This window comes from Mustela lutreola, chromosome 4 (assembly GCF_030435805.1).
Source record: "Mustela lutreola isolate mMusLut2 chromosome 4, mMusLut2.pri, whole genome shotgun sequence".
NCBI lineage: Eukaryota > Metazoa > Chordata > Mammalia > Carnivora > Mustelidae > Mustela > Mustela lutreola.
Window position 1 is genome coordinate 68,206,524 of NC_081293.1, and position 18,711 is coordinate 68,225,234.

Genomic DNA, 18,711 nt, shown 5'->3' on the forward strand with positions numbered 1-18,711 from the left:
TAGGATTAAGATGTATTTACATTTGATTAAAAAAACGTTTAAAATGATGCCTTAATTTTTTTTTAATTTTTTTTAAATTTTTTTTTTATGAAACCAAATTTATAGGTTTAACTTAAATAGGGGGTTCTAAGGTATGACTTTATATTAATTCCTCCCACCAATATGTTGAAATTCTCAAGCCCTTTATTCTATAAATCCCTTCTCATCACACTTTTAAAAGTGAAGAAAATGTTTTACCACACATTTTCCCCCATTGTACTACCTGCAGTTTTACTTAGTTTTGTTGATATGGAATAGACGGTGATCTTTTATTGAATTGTTCCCACCTTTGCTGCACATGTACCATCCATTCCATCTATCCATTTCTGAGTGTTTCAGATTTCTGGAATCTGTGAATTCGGTGTTTGTTGTAACAATGCTTTCTGTGTTTGTCATAACAATGTTTTCATGACATTCCAAACATACGTATCACCTTACATTATTTGCCCTGGATATTTTTTAAAGCATTCGATTTCTTCATTTTGGAGTTTGGGAGGAAGCGCATTCTGATTTGATGGAGAGGCTTAGGTAGCTCTTTTCTGTCCTGGGTAGTGATTATGCAGTTTGAAAGGAAACACTAAATATCAACAGATCATAACGTTGGTGGTAATTGTAGCTTGATTGAATAGTGCATCAAATGGGATAGTGGATGAGTGCCCAGGATGGGAATCTGGCTTTGATGGAGTGCAAGTTATGTAGGGAATGTGTGGATGAGAAGAGAGAAATGCATACTGGACCCCTGATAGAGAATCTTCAATTCACAACTAAGGAGCATGTGTTTTATTGGGTATGACTCAGCCCCATCTGGCCTGCTGCCTGTTTTCCTGTGGCCAGTAAGCCAATACACTTTTACTTTTTTAAATAGTCAAAAAAAATGTTTTTAATGAGCATCTTGTGACATGAAATTGATATTACATTGAAAGTGCAGTGTCCATCCATAAAGGTTTATTGGCGCAGAGCCAGGCGCTGTTCTTTCTGGGTGGTATCTGTGTTCGTGCTTCAACAGCTGGAGACCATGGCTGACCCTTAAAGATGAAAACCTTAACTATGTGGACCTTTACAAAAAGAGTTAGTGCCCCTGTGCAAGACCTTGTAACCGTTAGCGATCATCACCTTGGTTGGAGTTCTGTGTTCCTCTGTGCTCTGGACAAAATCTTCTTGGTCTGCAACTTTCCTTTCTCAATGGGAAATCACTTCCTGAATTTCACTCTTAAATTGCCATGTTAACTATTCACGTTTGTTTCAGGGAAGACCCAAAATGCCCAAATCCCAAGGCTAAGAATTTATGTCATTACTTCTCAGAAAATTGCCTCTGGGTGGATCTTCAGAGATAGATTTATGACACGCCTGACGCATCTAGCTGCCACTGTTGCATTTCTATCTTTACTTAGCATTATATTTGTTTTTAGAAGGATTAGCATTTCACTGATTTGGCCATGTTGTCAAGAAGCTGGTTTGATTTTAGAGTTTCATAGCCTTCCAGAAAGAAAAACACCAAACACCAAACACCAAACTCATTTTGGTGGGGGCTGCCTAGTACTATCATGCATTATATTTGTTTATTTCCATGCTTGGTGAAGACTTCTTATTATCTCCAAATTCCTGTTCTTCCTTCTTTCATAGCCCAATAACCCCCAATTTTAACTGGGCAGAGTGAAGACCACACGTGTATTTGGCAGCTAAATGTGGCCATACCCGTGGCTGCCAATGGGACCACCTGGAAGTTGTGTTTGTAACTCCCAGGATCTATCCCTGTAGGGGAAGGGGTTCTTCAACAAATGTATGCTTCCTGCTACCTGAGAGCATGATGAGTGTGAGCCCCAGCCACTGTCCTACACCCTGTCACACATCCCACATTGGAGCAGCCAGAGATGTGAGCTGTCTTACCCGTGGGGAACTGACTGCCTCTAAGATTTGACTGAGAAAGAAACTCGTAATGTTGTTTAAAGTCCTTTTATTTTGGGTTATTCTATTGCAAGCGCCCCCGTCCCCATTCAGAGGTTCTTGCTATCTTCCTCCCTGGCAGTGAACCTCCCAGGGTCCAGATTCAGCCCTCCGTTGCTACTTTCTACCATAATCCTAACAAATGCATCCTGATTTGTTTTTTTTTAATTGCTCAGCATACATTTCCTATTCTTCAGAAAATGGTACCCTAAGTATATTATTTTTAATTTAATTGTATTTATAAGGCTGATTCTAGTCTTGAAATTCCAGAGTACATGACCCTCACCTGATCAGTCAGAACATTCTATCTCTTGGGCTAGAACGATTGTTTCACCAATGGTTACACACTCTAAACAAGAATGATTAAGACTCTCAGGTTTTTTACAGTACATTTTGGGAAAGAAAAGCTCTTTTTCCTTTATAACTGCTCGGCTTTGAGAATGTGAATGTGGACCTAACACCCAATTACACAGCAAAGGGGAATCGCAATGATAATGAAGTCAACACAGAGGAAACCCCGCAAAACTGGGGATAGCATAGAGAGAAACAGATTATACTATCACAGAACCCTCTAGCTCCAGAAATACTCAGGCCGGAAATAAAATACTCCTTGACTTTAATTCCTTGAAGAATTGTGTCTTTTCCTCTTCCACCCTTTTCTCCACTTTTAAGCTTTTCATTTAATTTAAGATTTTCATTCCCCACTTTTTCATTTGCCATTTGCAAAGGAAAAGTTCTTAAGTAATATTTTCCTTATTTATTACACATTCACAAAAGCTATAAAACATATTACTTTATTTTAACTTTATAACAACCCCATGACTTGTAAGTGTGTCAGTCATTAAGTTTTACACTCCCTACAGTACCCAGCATAGTAGTCTGATGAGAGCCACTGCTTAACAAGTGTTTATAGATTTAAACCGAGATAAAATTCCAGAAATGACTATTATCTGACATCTCAGTAATTTAATTCAAACAAGACAAAACTTACACAGCAAAATGCCTGCTGTCATCCAATCTTTCAATGAATCAGGCATCCATTGCTTAGTACCTTTTGAGAGCTGCTGGTTTGGAATTGTCTTCAGGGTCAGTGCCATTTTGGTATCACACGTTTAACTGATAAATTTTGTTTTATGAAACACGATGTAATTTCTGGAAACAGCCAAAATGCACTTGGAGTTAGGTTGGTTACTGGATGAGAGAGGCTGAAGGATGTGGGGTGGTAGTTCTGGAAGTTAGGGAGCAGCTCCTTCCTATTGGGAGTGCCCGCCACGTGCTAGGTCTTCTGCCAAACACCGTGTGGATAGACGGCAGTTGGGGTGAGTGCAGTGTGGGTTTTGGCCCAATGATGCTAAGCACTGGACATCGGTTTCCTATTTAAATCTTCTATGATTTTGCATGGAATATATTACTATTCCAATTTATAGTTGAGAAATTAATAAATTGCATGAGGCATGTCAAATCGATAAGGGATGTCCATTAATGGTCAACTCAAATGGCCAAGGAGAGATCAAGGTTTATTAGAGAAGACTTCTAAGCAGAGTCTTCAGAATGCACACATTCTTTGAACCCTCTGCTAAGTTCAACTCACTGCTGCACACACTCTCACTTCTTGTCAAAAAACAATTATTATTTCTGTTCCTGGATACCCAGTGCTCCCAGGGCTCTTACTGTCCCATGAAGATAGGAACTTAGGCATAGCTGGATGGACCATGGAAAGTTCTCTGTGAGGTGCTCCTCACCCTGGTGCAACTTGGTACATTTATTGAGATCATGGAAGGAAAACATCTGGCTAATCCTGTGGCGATAGGAGCTTTCTGTGTAGAAGAAACAACTTTTCAGGGAAAATGGGAGTAGTCAAAGCCCAGAGGTCAATAAGGTAAGAGTCTTTGTGACTGGTGACTCTGCAGCTGGTCAGCTCATCCAGGTCCGATGGCTGAGCTACCGAGTGCCCCACAGTGCAGTGGGAGAGAGGGAGACATGCCAGCGTCATCCAGCTCATCAGCATTGTGACTTTGTCAGGATGTAGATAGAACTTGAGGTGACTACATTATTTGAATAATTTGTGTTTTGTTTTGTTTTTCGTTTTTGACTCATGACTTCGTAGTCTTAATTTTTCTATTTTTACTTGACTATGTATAGAATGTTCTCAGGTGTGTCCACAAACAGTAACAGATTCAGCTTTGCTTTGAAAATGCCCTGCACAAGAAAAATCCCAGAATATATCCCATTCAGGACTCTCAATTTCTTGTCTCTTTCAAAGAAAGTGTCCCATGAATTTCAGCTGAGAGAATGAGCAAGTATCTCGGGGTTATCTTGTGCATCAGTGGTGATAATCATTGGCCAAAACATCCCAGGGTAACAAAAAGACACAGGGTTCTCTGATAGTATCATATTTTCTTTATTTGCTTTTCTGAAACTAATCCAGAGACTGGAATAGAGGCAATAAGTCAGGAGGCTTGATGGATACAGATGCTGTTTATCTGCAAACAGAGGTGGATGCTGTTGTTTAAAAGGCTCTCTAGCACATTCAGCAGGAGGCTTTCATTTTACCTACTGCTTCTGTACCACTCAATGAAATCACATTCCCAGTGGTGACTTGAGAGCACAGCTCTGTCACTCTCCGTAAATCCATGTGTCTGCCTGGTCAAGACGTGGCCAGAAATTTCCTATGATTGCAACACATAAAGAGAGCTCTGCTGTGCTGTCACTCAGAAAAAGATGGGACAGACTGCTTCTCCTTCCAGTGTGGACTGCGAGTGGGGTCTGGAGGCCCAAGGGAGGTCAGATGAGATGTCCTAACAAGAACAGATGCTCCTTACCTTTGGCAAGGTATTTGACATTTTCCTGCCTCAGTCTATTTGTAAACTGAGGATATAGTAACCCTAATATAGAATTGCCAGGCAAATTAAATGGCCCGAGACAGTATTTCCACAGTGTCTATCTGTGCACTTGCCATATCAGCAATCTCATGTTCGCTGGGATGATAGGGAGGTGGTAGAGAAGCTCATTATTGGCTATGACATGGGGGGTGAGTGGCTATTTTGAAGGCCATTTGCTTAACAGAAATTTATAATATTCCTCCTTTAAAACCTAATAACTATAGCGATACTATTTATTCACTTTTTGCTCCATGAAGCAGTCAGTCATGCGTTATCCTATTTACAGTTGAGGGATATTGGACACATAAAGGAAATGTGGATTCCACTGCGCAGAAAGCTGGTTAGTGGTGGAGTTAGAATGTTATCTCACAGAAAGTGACTGTGAGCATGATTTACAAAGGATTCAGGATGACCTGAGGCGGGGCTTGCTTCTTGCATTTTAGGGGTAGGCTTGGAGAGATAGGGGAAATGCAGGGTTTGCTGGGAAAGGAAAGCAAGGATGAGGCCCCAAGTTGGGGACCTTTGGAGTCTGGAAAACACAGTCTGGACACGGGGGATGGGGGTGGATAGGAGGTGAGAGGACTGTCCCATGCCCAGTCCTGCTCATCCTGACTACAGACACGTGTTACTTCCGAGAAGCCTCTCTGATCCTTCAGACCTGGTTTGGCTGCCGCCTCTGTTCACAGCAGCACAGGCCCCTTGCAACATTTCTACATGCATTTTGGCTCTCCCCGATCAAATTTCAATGGTGAGAAAGCCAGTATTTTCCTAACTGTCCTCCAGGTTGGGTACCGTGCCTGGCCCACAGCAAGGGCTTGTGCATGAGGTTGCTGACTGAACAAGAGGGAGACAGGGGCTGCCAGAATCTCTCTGGGGTCCAAGACTTCTGTGGTCTTTGTGGGGCCTCCTACTTAGTCAGCTTGATCACAGAGCAAGAGGTTCTACTGGGAAAAAACTGGAATCGCCATGGGTAAACCAGAGGGGAGGAGAAGTGGCAGATTTCTTTCACCACCTAGAAAATATCATCAGGGGCTGCAGATTTCAGGCTAGAAGATGGGTAACAATGGTCAGAAGCCTAGAGATTCTGCTTCACCCCAAGTGCCCCCCAGCTGAGATGCAGGAATGTTGAGAAGTGCTCTGCCTGCACCTGCAGAGCAGAGCAGGAAGGAATTGCAAGGAAAGGTTTCCTGGCCAGACAGGTGGACAAGCATCACATGCCAGGCGAGCGCTTCTGCAGGTAGGACCTTCCCTGCCCTGTGATGAAGCTGGTGCTTTTACATCTCTACAGTTCCAGTTCTGGGTCCACACAGACCTGCTCAGTAGCTGGCCCTGCTTTCCCCCCAGGCACTGAGGCAAGTTTGCTGCTTTGTTTTATGTTTCACCCCAAGGCAAAGACCAGATTTGGAGAACTCGCATTCTCTGTGAAGCTTTCCCAGGACAACACTGTTCACAACTCTCCCCACTGTTCTCCTTTAGTAGATCTTGCCCTCCCTCCTTCCATAATATACTCCATTTTCCTTCCCTGACATCCTTTTTATAGCCATCAATTCGATTTATACAGTTCTTTTTGATCTTTGTTTGTACTGTTGTGTAACTTGTCCTTATGTTCTTTGAACTGTCCCTTTTGTTATTTTCATTACTTGATGTTATATTTCAAGTTCCTTAGGGGCATTTCAGTTCTGCCTGTCCTTTCCCACTTCTTCAAATACACTTTAGATCTAAGTGCAATATTGTGCATAGGAAACATTCTAGAAATATGTATTAAATAAGGAATTCAGTGCTTTCCATCATCTGTGTCAGTGATCTCCATCTCTTTCTCATAAAAGCCCACAGGGAAACTGAGGTAGATGTTAATGAAAGAGGCTCCTTGCTGTCTGGGGCCCTGGGTCCAGTGCCTCTGTCCAGCTGCCCCGGTTGTGAGGGCATCCAGATCTCTTGATGGCCCCAGTTCAATCACAGCACCCTGCACACATCTGCAGGTGTTCAAGAAGTTCTGACTGACATGAACTCTCAAATAAAAATGATGCTGAACGGAGTCGATCAGGCAAGGAAGATTTCTTTCAGGACTGCTGCAGCAGGGGAGAGAGATTGAACTCAGCTTCACTGAGACCAAAAGTACGAGAGATTTTAAGCATTGAGGTGAGCCAGTGGGCAGTTCCAGGGGACGTCAGGGGAGACTGGTCAGAGCAATAGGCTGTTGGTGTTGCTTGGACCTGCACAAGACCATCTCTCCTCTTCCATCCTCACGTGGCCTCTCTTCTCCCTGCATGTGGACGTTTGTCATCGTTGTCATTGGGTTTAGGGTACCTGGAAAATCCAGGATAATCTCATCTCTAGATCCTGAAATTAATGACATTTACGAAGACCTTCCAAATAAAGTCTCAGTCACAGGTGCTAGGGGTTAAGACTTCATCCTCTCTCAGGACACAGTTTAATCTGTAATATCCTGATATAGATAGACTGATCCATCAATATAGATGATATAGATATAGATATAGATAGATATAGATATAGATAGATATAGATATAGATAGATATAGATATAGATAGACTGATCGATCGATCAATCTCTCCTACTGGCTCTCTTTCTCTGCTGAACCCTGACTGAGAAACCCTCCCTGGATTTTCATCTGTATAAGGATGGAATGGATAGACAGAAAGATGAGCTTCAAGGTCCATCTTAAATAAATAATTTTTAGAATGCCTTGTAATTAAAGAGAACACAGGTTTCCCAATATTTTAATTATTGCTTCAGAAGAATCCTACAGAAGCACGTGGGTGGCTCAGTGTGTTAAATGTCTGCCTTCAGCTCAGATCACGGTCTCAGGGTCCTGAGACTGAGTTCTGCATCAGACTCCCTGCTCAGCTGGGAGTCTGCTTCTCCCTCTGCCCCTGCCATTGTCCCTGCTTGTGCTTGTTCTCTCTGTCAAATAAACAAATAAAATCTTAAAAACAAAACAAAACAAACAAACAAACAAACAAAAAGAATCCTACAGTAAGCATCACATGGAAGACCATTAGCAATAGAAAGGATGCTGCTTGTATTTCCTTGAATAATAAACAAGGTAGAGGTCTCTATGCACACAACACTACAGGATTAGTTACAACAGAGTTTCTAGAGTTTCCCCTTTATTTTGCTTTTTTATGAAAATCATGCAGAGAAAGTATAAATAGAAGATACATTTTCCTTGTCTCTTCAGTTAAATATTGGCTTTCTCTCTAGGGAGAAAGATTTAACAAAGATCAGAACTCATTTCAAAAATACCCCTTCTCAACACTTTCCTAAGAAAATAACAAGTTAGTCAAATTTCTCTCCCTCCTGATGTGACTAAATATTCCTGATGGATTCCAATCCATTTTTTATTAAAAGAATATTGAAGAGGTAAGCATATTTCCTGCTGTCTCATAAAGGCATCTACCAATAAATTATTTGTGCTAAAATGGAAAACACTCAAAAGAATCAATTTTTGATACAAGAAAAGAATAATTTTGCAACTTGGTGAAAGAATATGACTTTCAAATTTTTGAAATTATAGTGGAAAATTGACCCTAAGGTGCCAAACTATAGATTTCTGTTACTAACATATATTGTAAAGTCCCATCTGTATGATCAAATCAATACCCTTGCAGGGGATAATGCATTTTCTTTTCCAGTTAATATGTTTCCTTCCCCTCACCCATATGTAAAATTAATTATTTCCACATGCTGATTAAATCATTCCTTGGTTGAATTAGGCCTTGCCAAGAATATCAATATTTTTAATGGGAGGTATATGGAAAATGGCAGAATCATATCTTTTGACAGGATACATAAACATGTGTTTTTTTGTGGATTACCTTTTAGAATAACAGTTATTTTAAAACTTTAGCTGAGGGTGATGAGTAACTATTATCAGTCAAAAGAAATGTGGGAAAAAAAACCCCATTATCCTACATCTTATTAATATAAAGCCTTTTCTACAGCATCAGCTGTTAATATCATAGAAAATCCAAAACCATTGTCATGTCCCTATTTAGATTAGCTGAAGCAATGCAAATTAGAAGGAAACTACAGGAAGATAATATTTGGAGAAAAGTTGGGTTTTATAAATTTCTTTCATGTGCCTACTTATATTCAAAGCTTCCAATAAGGCCTATTTTAATGAATGCATAGAAACAGTCAGTAACCTGTAACAGGTCTAAGAATATTACTATCACAAAGCTTGTGAGTAAATAGACATTTTAAGGAGTGGAAGTAGACATATTTTGGACTAGTGTAGGACTGTGTGCAGATTGTCCCAGGTCATGTCCATGCAGGTCAACTCATTGTACTGTGTGTCCAGGTTATATATCCTTTTGGAAGAGCCCGTGTTCGGTGGGGACAGGGATGGACAGGAACATCCACTAGGGCTGTAGAAGCTGTTTTCATCATGTGTTTGAATTGTCCTCCTCTACCAGTGAAAATGGAACATATCATGGGACAATAATATTTGTTTCTTAAATGAAGATCAATTTTTTCCGTTTTATTTGATTTTATTTCTTTTCAGTGTTCCAGAATTCATTGTTTATGCACCACACCCAGTGCTCCATGCAATACATGCCCTCCTTAATACCCACCACTAGGCTCAACCAACTTCCCATCTCCTTCCCTCCAAAACCCTCAGTTCGTTTCTCAAAGTCCACAGTCTCCTCTCATGGTTTGTCTCCCCCTCCAATTTCCCCCAACTCACTTCTCTCCATCTCCCATGTCCTCTGTGTTATTCCTTATGCTCCACAAGTAAGGGAAACCATATGATAATTGACTCTCTCTAATTGACTTATTTCACTCAACATAATCTCTTCCAGTCTCACCCATATTGATATAAAAGTTGGATATTCGTCCTTTCTGATGGAGGCATAATACTCCATTGTATATATGGACCATATCTTCTTTATCCATTCATCCATTGAAGGGCATCTTGATTCTTTCCACAGTTTGGTGACTGTGGCCATTGCTGCTATGAACATTGGGGTACAGATGGCCCTTCTTTTCACTACTTCTGTATCTTTGGGGTAAATACCCCAAAGTAGTAGTGCAATTGCAGGGTCAAAGTGTAGCTTTATTTTTAATTTCTTAAAGAATCTCCACACTGTTTTCCAAAGTGGCTGCACCAAGTTGCATTCCCACCAGCAGTGTAAGAGGGTTCCCCTTTCTCCACATCCTCTCCAACACTAGTTTCTTGTCTTGTCCATTTTGGTCATTCTAACTGGTATAAGGTGGTATCTCAATGGGGTTTGATTTGAATTTTCCTGATGGCTAATGATGATAAACATTTTTTCATGTGCTTGTTAGCCATTTGTATATCTTCTATGGAGAAGTGTCTGTTCATGTCTTCTGCCCATTTTTTGACATGATTATCTGTTTTGTATGTGTTGAGTTTGAGGAGTTCTTTATAGATCTTGGATATCAGCCCTTTGTCTGTAGTGTCATTTTCGAATATCTTCTCCCATTCCGTGGTTTGCCTCTTTGTTTTGCTGACTGTTTCCTTTGCTGTGCAGAAGCTTTTGATCTTGATGAATTCCCAAAAGTTCATTTTCACTTTTGTCTCCTTTGTTTTTGGAGACCTATCTTGAAAGAAGTTACTGTGGCCAATGTTGAAGAGGTTACTGCCTATGTTCTCCTCTGGGATTTTGATAGATTCCTGCCTCATGTTGAGGTCTTTTATCCATTTCAAGTTTTGAAGATCAATTTTTACCAAAAGATTTTAAATGCTCAAACACAATTTTTTTCTTTAAAAAAAAAATCTCCCTTACGTATGCTTGACAATGTTCTTCATTCTCTGAATAAATTTGTTTTATATAAAAAAGAAAAAAGTAAGCCAACTGTTATGTGTGTCGTCATTAGCTTCAATTTGGCAGAATCAAACTTGATGATTGTTGATTTTCTGTAGCTAATTATTGGAGAGATAACTTCTCCAAGACACAGGAAGTTTCTTAGTTAGTTCTATGGTTTGATATTGTTGTTTCTTTGTGTGAAATTCTTCTTTTTCTTCTCTCACTGCAATGCAGGAATATGCTCTGAATTTCTTCAAGGGGAGGGAGGTATTAAAAGACAGGCTGATTCATTTTGGAAGATGCACTTGCTTCTCCATTACGACTTCACCTGGTTCTATTAAAAAAAAAAAAAAAAAAAGTGATCCTGCTTGAACAGAAAAACACCTGAGAAGTTTTAAAAGTAACAAAACATTCCATTTCTACCTGCAGTGTAAATGAGCTTTGCACAAAGCAAACTGATGCACAGAGAAGTCTGAATGTTCTCTAACATTCATTTCAGAATAGCTGGCATTGATTTTTTGTGCAATAATCCTGCACAAATTCCACACTGTGGGAAAAATCCCATGTATAGAGCATGTTTCTCTGCAGGATAAAGGTAGCTAGCCATAGTTATTTTTACAAAGTTAGGATATAGGATACAGTGTGTTCTGTGTGTGTGTGCATGTGTGAGCACATGTGTATATAGGCAGGTGTGTGTGTGTGTGTATGAACATGTGCATACAAGTATGTGAACATGTGGATGCGTGCATATGTGAGTGGGTGTGCATACATGTGTGAAAGTGTGTGAGCATGTGCATGTGCGCATGAACATATGCAAAGCTGTGCGTGCATGGTGTGCATGTGTGAATGTGTGCGTCTGTGAACATGTGTGTGCATGTGTGTGCATGTGTGAACATGTGCATGTGTGCATACTGAGGAAAAGCCCCATGAGGACACAGCAAGAAGGTAGCCATCTGCTACCAGGAAGAGAGGTTTCTCACCAGGAACCTAATCTGCTACCACCGTGATCTTGGATTTTCCATCCTCCAGAAGTATAAGAACTAGGTTTTTGTGGTTGAATCCAGTCTGTGGTCTTTGCTGTTGGCGCCACCTAGTAGCACAATGTACTTGTGAGCCAGGTCAGGCTGTGAGTGTGCTTCAGGGTCAGAACCAGATCTATATTTCCAGGTAAGGTTTCCATGGTTGTGTACCTGGCTCCAGCATTTCCACTTCCTGGCTGTGTGACATTGAACAAGTAATTTCAGGTCTCTGACCTTCATTTTCTTACCTAGAAATGAAAACTCTAGGTTTGATGGAGTTTTCTTGATGGAGTTTTCTTCCAAGAGTATGAAATCAAAGCTCATAAAGGGAATCTTTGCCTTGACAAATGGTTATAGCATGTTCTGATTTAACATCTAAACATTTATTGGGTATGGGTTCAACCCTAAATCTCAATAAATATATGTAAGAATTCATTGGCATTCATGTATTTAACAGTTACTAGTTGATACCATCAATTTAAGAGTATTTAAATCAGGAGTCATTGGGAACACTTCAAAAACGTGATCTTAAAATTGCCTTACTTAATTTTAGTGAGTCAGAGTTGCCAAAATAAACAGAAAAATTTCCATATGTTCCCTTATTGATGTATCTTATTTATTAAATCACTCAGAAATATCAGGACCACACACGTCTTTACTGGTTTCTTGATTGCTCCCAGCATTGCTGAATGGACTAAACTTCATTCTGCCTGAGTGAGTGGCTGCTTCTCTGTCAAGGTCGACAGACTGTGGTGTTGGCTTCGAGAGAGGATGAAAGCACTCTTGTCAACACTGGGTGAGTGGCCAGAGAGAGACTTGAGCCTGACAGAAATTATGTGCTCTTTCAGTTAAATAATCATCCATATGTAAGGAGTGGACAGTGTCTTGTCATCCAAGAGAGATCAGCTGCCATCCACAGGGAGCTTTCTGTTGCATTATCGATGGCTTGGCCCTGTCACCTCCTTTCAGTGGTGGACTAGAGCCTCTGTAGGGTTTCAACCACTAGGCCACCAAAAGTGAGTGTTCAGCGAAAGATGGAATCTGCATTTAGAGGCCTGACAGTGTTTTTGGTGCTGAGAATCACTGTAAGTTTCATGCCCCAAAATGAGTGTCACAGAATGGTGTATGTTTCTCTCAATTTCACTGCCTAGCATAAAAACTTTTTATACCAACTTTACTGAAATAAAATTAGCATGCCATAGGGGCATCTGGGTGGCTCATTTGCTTGAACATCAGACTCTCGGTTTAGACTCAGATCCTGATCTCAGGGTCATGGGTTTGAGCCCTGCGTCGGGCTCCACGCTCAGTGGGGAGTCTGCTTGAAGATTTTTTCCCTCTGCCCCTCCCTCTGACTCTCTCACTCTCAAATAAATAAATAAATAAATATATAAAAATTAACATAAAAAACTTCACCAACTTTATGCATATCAGTCAATGGTCTTTCCTATATTTATGGATATGCACAAGCATCATCACTCTCAGTTTAGGATATTTTCATTCTACAGAAACTTTGTACCATAGAGCTACCCTGCCACCACCCTCCTCTTCATTCCCTGTGCCCCCTGGACCCAGCCATCACTCACCTGCTGTCTGTTTCTGTCAACATGTCCACTGGAGACACTTCACAGAAATGGAATCATCCCACGTGTGATCTTTTGTGACTGGCTTCCTTCAGTAGCTAATGTTTTTGATGTTTTGGGTGATCATCTAACAGCCAGAATGCAGTCACACCATGCTCCAGGGTAGCCATGCGCCTGGATCTGGAGTGAGAATCACCAGACATGGGGATGAGGTATGGGTCTCTCGAGGCTCGACAGCTGCAGCATCCATTTTTAGAGTGACATGGGCAATGTCTTATGCATAAAGTAAGCAGGGTCTTTAGGACCAGTCTCACGGGAGCTAGCTCTGACAACCTGCCATTTCAGAGTCCTCATGGGACCTGGGGTCTCCATATCCCCCTGCCTCAGCCAACTTAACTGGCATTCTAGGAGCGTCCTCACTGGCCACCATGCTGTGCCAGGGTCCACTGTTTGCATTGCTCATAGGAAATGTAATGCACTGAGAGACTTCAGTTTCATAATCCTTGAGTAGTCTATGACGTCATGAAGAGCCATCAGTAAGGTGCCACAATGGAGGCAACTGAGCATAAATTGGGAAGAAGGGAGCTTTGGGGAGGAACAGGCTCCCTATCAGTGTGGTCCAGAAATTCAGATTACCCAGCAAATGCTGAGAGACTGTGAGGATGGTGGAAACATTCTCCAGATGCAGAGTGCCTCTGATTAGATGATTTGGGACATCCCTGTAGTAGACTTTCTTTTATTGCTGTGCTTTGGGCTGGCAAGCTTGCTTCTTAGTAGGAAGGAGGCAAATGTAATTAATTATTCTTCAGAGGCAAAAACAGAGAAGTTGAAATTCAGTGACTGAGGGTGAGGGCAGGTGTTCCCCATTTTGGGGTTGGGCCAAACTGCTGCTGAGTTGGGGCTGTTTATCTCTAACAGTGGGCTGAAATGTGGGAAGTTCTATCAGTCAGCTGAATTTGTGTGAATCCAATATGCTTGATGTTATTTGATTCTTTGGGGCTGATTTGCTGTAGTGGTCCCCCTGTTTCAGTGTTTTGTTCAATGGTTTTGGTTATGCATGGTTAACTGCAGTCCAGAAGCAGATGCTCATCCTAGCACATGATCCAGAGGTCAACATAGCCTCACTCTATCTCAGCACTTCTGTCATCCCCTCACCTCACAGCTTCTCAGGAAGGCTGAGTGTGGTACTGTAAGGTGTTGTGAGAGACTTTATTATAGGTGGCATGTCTTTATTGGATGCAGTGTCAGGGATCCACTGGATGAGGGGATGCCCTACAGATAATGGAGAAATACTGTATTTTCGTGTTATATAGGCATAGGTTGAATTCCCAGTCAATTTAAGACAGTCGAGCCCAACAACTAGACAGTTCAATTAAAACAATCAATTGTACTTGTTATATGGAGATGGGGAGTACAAAAGCCCTCCAGTTAATGTGACTTTAAGAACATGTGTTGTCCTCTCATAGCCAGCCAGACCTTACTGGTCAAGTATGGAAAAATATTCAAGGGGCACCTGGAGGGTTCAGTCAGTTCAGTGATTCTTGGTTTCAGCTGAGGTCATGACCTCAGGATCATGGGATCGAGCCCCATGTGGGGTTCTGTGCTCAGCAGGGAGTCTGCTTGAGATTCTCTCTCTCCCTCTTTCTCAATAAATAAATAAAATCTTAAGAAGAAAAAAAATACTCAGAGCCAATTTTTCCATTTGGGGGAAAAACTAATTTTATTAGCTCTGAATGGGCTAACCTACCCCTTACTTTTTCATGAAATTCCACTATATCTCCATGCAAGTGCCTAGTAGAGCATCCTTTACTGTAACCCAGGGAAGTACCAACCAAAATAGCTCTGTGTTGGTGACATTTGGTGCTCTCGGGCTGTCCATCTGGCTCATGTCAAAACACAGTCTTGTTTGACTTTTGATATCTAGTTCCTAATGAATAATTCTATTTCGGCACAATAAAGGTTAAGAATACAGTGTGTGGGTCTTCATCCAAGGCAGACCATATGTGTTGAGGTCACCCGGATGCATTAAGTGTCACATGATTGGTTTCTCAGGGTGCCTGACTCGACAGAGTAATGCTCATGGCTCTTCTGTTGCTGCCTGATGTCCTGTCATTGGAAAGTTATGAAAAATTTAAAAAAAAAAAAGGGTAAATAAAAACCAACTTACGTTTTCCAAACTCAACTTTTCAATACAGGAATTCGTGGAGAATGTAATTGTTTCTCAGGGCAAAATGTCATGAATATTCCACTGGGGGGAAAGTATTCTCCGGAAGCAGAACTCAGAGAGAGTTTTGGTAACACGTTCTTTTGTTTTCCATTTTCCATTGAATGCTTTCAGTTCTTACACTTGCAAGAAATGAGATTTAGATTTCTGCTATTCTTCTGGAAAGAGAACATCACTCAAACACATATTGGATGCCATCAGACCCTAATGTGCTGGTCTGAAAGCCTGGCTCCTTCAAATGGGATCCAGCTCAGCCCTGAGCTTGTCAGTAGAGCATAATGATGAGAAGTCAGCGCTAACAGCCATGGGTGACTGAGTAGCCTGCATGGAATGAGATAGACTTAAAATCAAACTTTTACATTATTCAAGAAAGAAAAGCTCCAAATTTCCCGTTTTTAATTTTCAGTAACTACTCAGTTCTAGGTAAATAAGATCATGTGGGGATTACATGATAATTGAATTGATAGAATTTTGCTTTGCTTTGGCCCTTCAGTCAGACTCCTCTGCTAACCAAAAGGTTTTTCAAAGATTAACTCCTTGAAATGCTACATTTGACCAAATAAATAAATAAATAAATAAATAAATAGTGTCTTGGGTCCTTACATGTTGCCTGCATGGTTTCAGTGACCTGGCTTACCAAGGCATTAATTAACCAACTCTGAAATAAAAATGGTAGTGTGGTGTCCTGAATCCTATAGGAATGCCCTGCTTGCTATGAACCACTGCCCTCACTGCATCCCTCTAGCTTTCTGAGCTGTCCTCTTCAGGCCAGCCAGCACTTTGGAGAAGATTACTAACTTTTTGATTGGGAACTAGGAAAGTTGGTGATATATAGTAAATAGGTCTCTTTTTCTTTAGTCACCATTAAATCACAGAACAAATATGTTCTGAGAATTAATCTATAACTTGTTTTTGAAGTGAAATCAGGGTATTTTTTTTCTCATCCTCTTAATTATCTTGTGAGTGACAGTAAGTGTTTTTAAGTTGGTGGTTCCGGTGCCCAAACTCTCTTACAGATGTAATTCTACTCCAATGTGTTAACCCTCTAAATACAGAAAAAGGTGTTTTTTCATTTACTACTTATTCCCAATCCTTAAAAATTTAGGCATTTCTTATAAAATTTCATACTTCTGGCTTTTCTTGGGACATGGGGAAATTTGGTAAACTGGCCCTCCCTGTCTGCCTGGGATCACCTGGATGAAGCCAAGGAGCAGCTGCCAGATTTCCACAGGGGATGATTGCCACAGCATTGGTGTTCAACAGTTTCTCCCACCCGCTCCCTTGCCCTTTGAATGGAGATTGTTATTTCTATGTATTTTCCTGCAGCCGAAGAGAAACGGAAGAAGAGTTGCTTATAGTTATTATGATATTTAAGTGCCTTTATGACATTTAAGATGCAATGGGGTCATCCACAGTGAGCACTCTTTACGGCTGGATGAGAAAAGGGGAGGTGGGGCGGGGGAACTCAGAGGTGGTGCCACCTCCTGAAGGTGGTGGAGCTCTGTCCCCCTCCCAAGCCTGGAAGGGGTGGGCCTTCGTGAATGCCTCAGCAGTCATCCTGGAGTCTTTTTGAGGCTAACCCAAGGCCATATTACACAGAAAAGCAGAAGCTAATTCACTTTTTTTTTTTTCTTGAGTTTTGTTCAACTGTTTTTTATTTTGAAGAACACTTTGAGAGCATAGGCCCTGGGGTCAGATTGCCTGGATTCAGTAGTCTAGATTTACTAGTATTTGCCTCTGCTGACCCTGAAAATGATGTTCACTCTTTCTGGATCCCAGCTTCCTTCTCTGTAAAATACAAGTGTCTGCAGTAGGTCATAGAAAGGGATGCAACATGTAGTCTGAATGAGTGCTCAGTGCTGAATGAGGTACAGAGTATGAGCTTAGTCAGGCCTAAAATTTCCTCGCTTTCCCAGCCCCATCTCCAAACCAACTTGCCTAATTATGATGTAATTTGCCACCAAAAAATAGTAAAGTTTAAATATCAATCACAACCAAAATGATAGATATTAATCTATTTGCAATCACTTCCTATGTGCCAGCCACTTTCTATGCATTGTTTTGTGAAATCCTCACAGTGACATGATGTAGTAGGGTTTTCCAGAGAAAGGAAGAGAGTGCAGTCTTCAAACTGCTTTTGAAAAATCCTGCCTGTTTACCATGCAGCATCTGTGGTTATCCTGAAAATTGGTCATTGCTCCTCCAGTGAGTAACAGTCATGAGGAAAACAGTTAAGTAGGGCTGTGTCTGGCAGTAGAGTTTAGGGCATAGGAAGTAAGGCAAACATTTCAGGTATCAAACAGAGGCTTGGAAATGAAGATGTCATTTATTAGTGTGTTAATCAATATAAACAGCTTTATTATTCTACAAGCCTCTGGACAAAACCAGCAATTTCACTTACAGTAAATGCTGCTTTATCAGTTGTTAAATACAAAAGATCAGTTGCAGACAGAATTGTGCTTGAAGCTGAGGTTTTGTCAGTTTATCGGGATGAGGGTTTAATGCCATTATACATCCTTGTGAACAATATTTATTAATGCTACTTAAGATTTACAAAGTAGGTGTGGACCAACTCAAGACTTTATAAAAAGATGGTACCAAAAATGATTAGGAATTATTAATAAATTTGTAAATATCTTTTTTGAAAGTTTCATTTATTCCACTTTACAGGACTCATTTTCTTGAGACTCCTAGTAAAATAGATTTTCCTTTTTTTGTTTTTCTGTGGGGTTTTTTTTTTGGGGGGGGTAGTCTTTATCCTGACAGAGAGACAGCAGAGAACTGTTCCTGTCTGAATGTTAACATTCAGGTTCATTCAGAATAATCATTTGTTTGGGTGAAACTCCTTGGGAGAACCTCAAGAAGGGAAAACAAGTTTAGTATTCACTAAGTAATCCATGTCTGCAATAATTCCCTACCTTTGCACATCAATTGGACATGGAAAGGCATGTGTGGGACAGAGGTGGCTGGAAATTGGTTGATAAATTTCCACAAACACTTCTTTGGTAGAAAACAGAGTGAGCAGGACAGTAAGCTTGACTTTTGAGGCTTTTGGTTGGAAATGGATTAACAGATGACATTTTTAAAAAAACTATGATTGGAAAAATAATGAGCTTTATTCTAACTATTCCTGCAAAAGTTTTCAGCTTAAATTTTCTTTACTCAGAAAATCCTTCCTTCACTCTTCCATCAAAACCACAGCACTTATCACATATTCTAATTATTTCTGC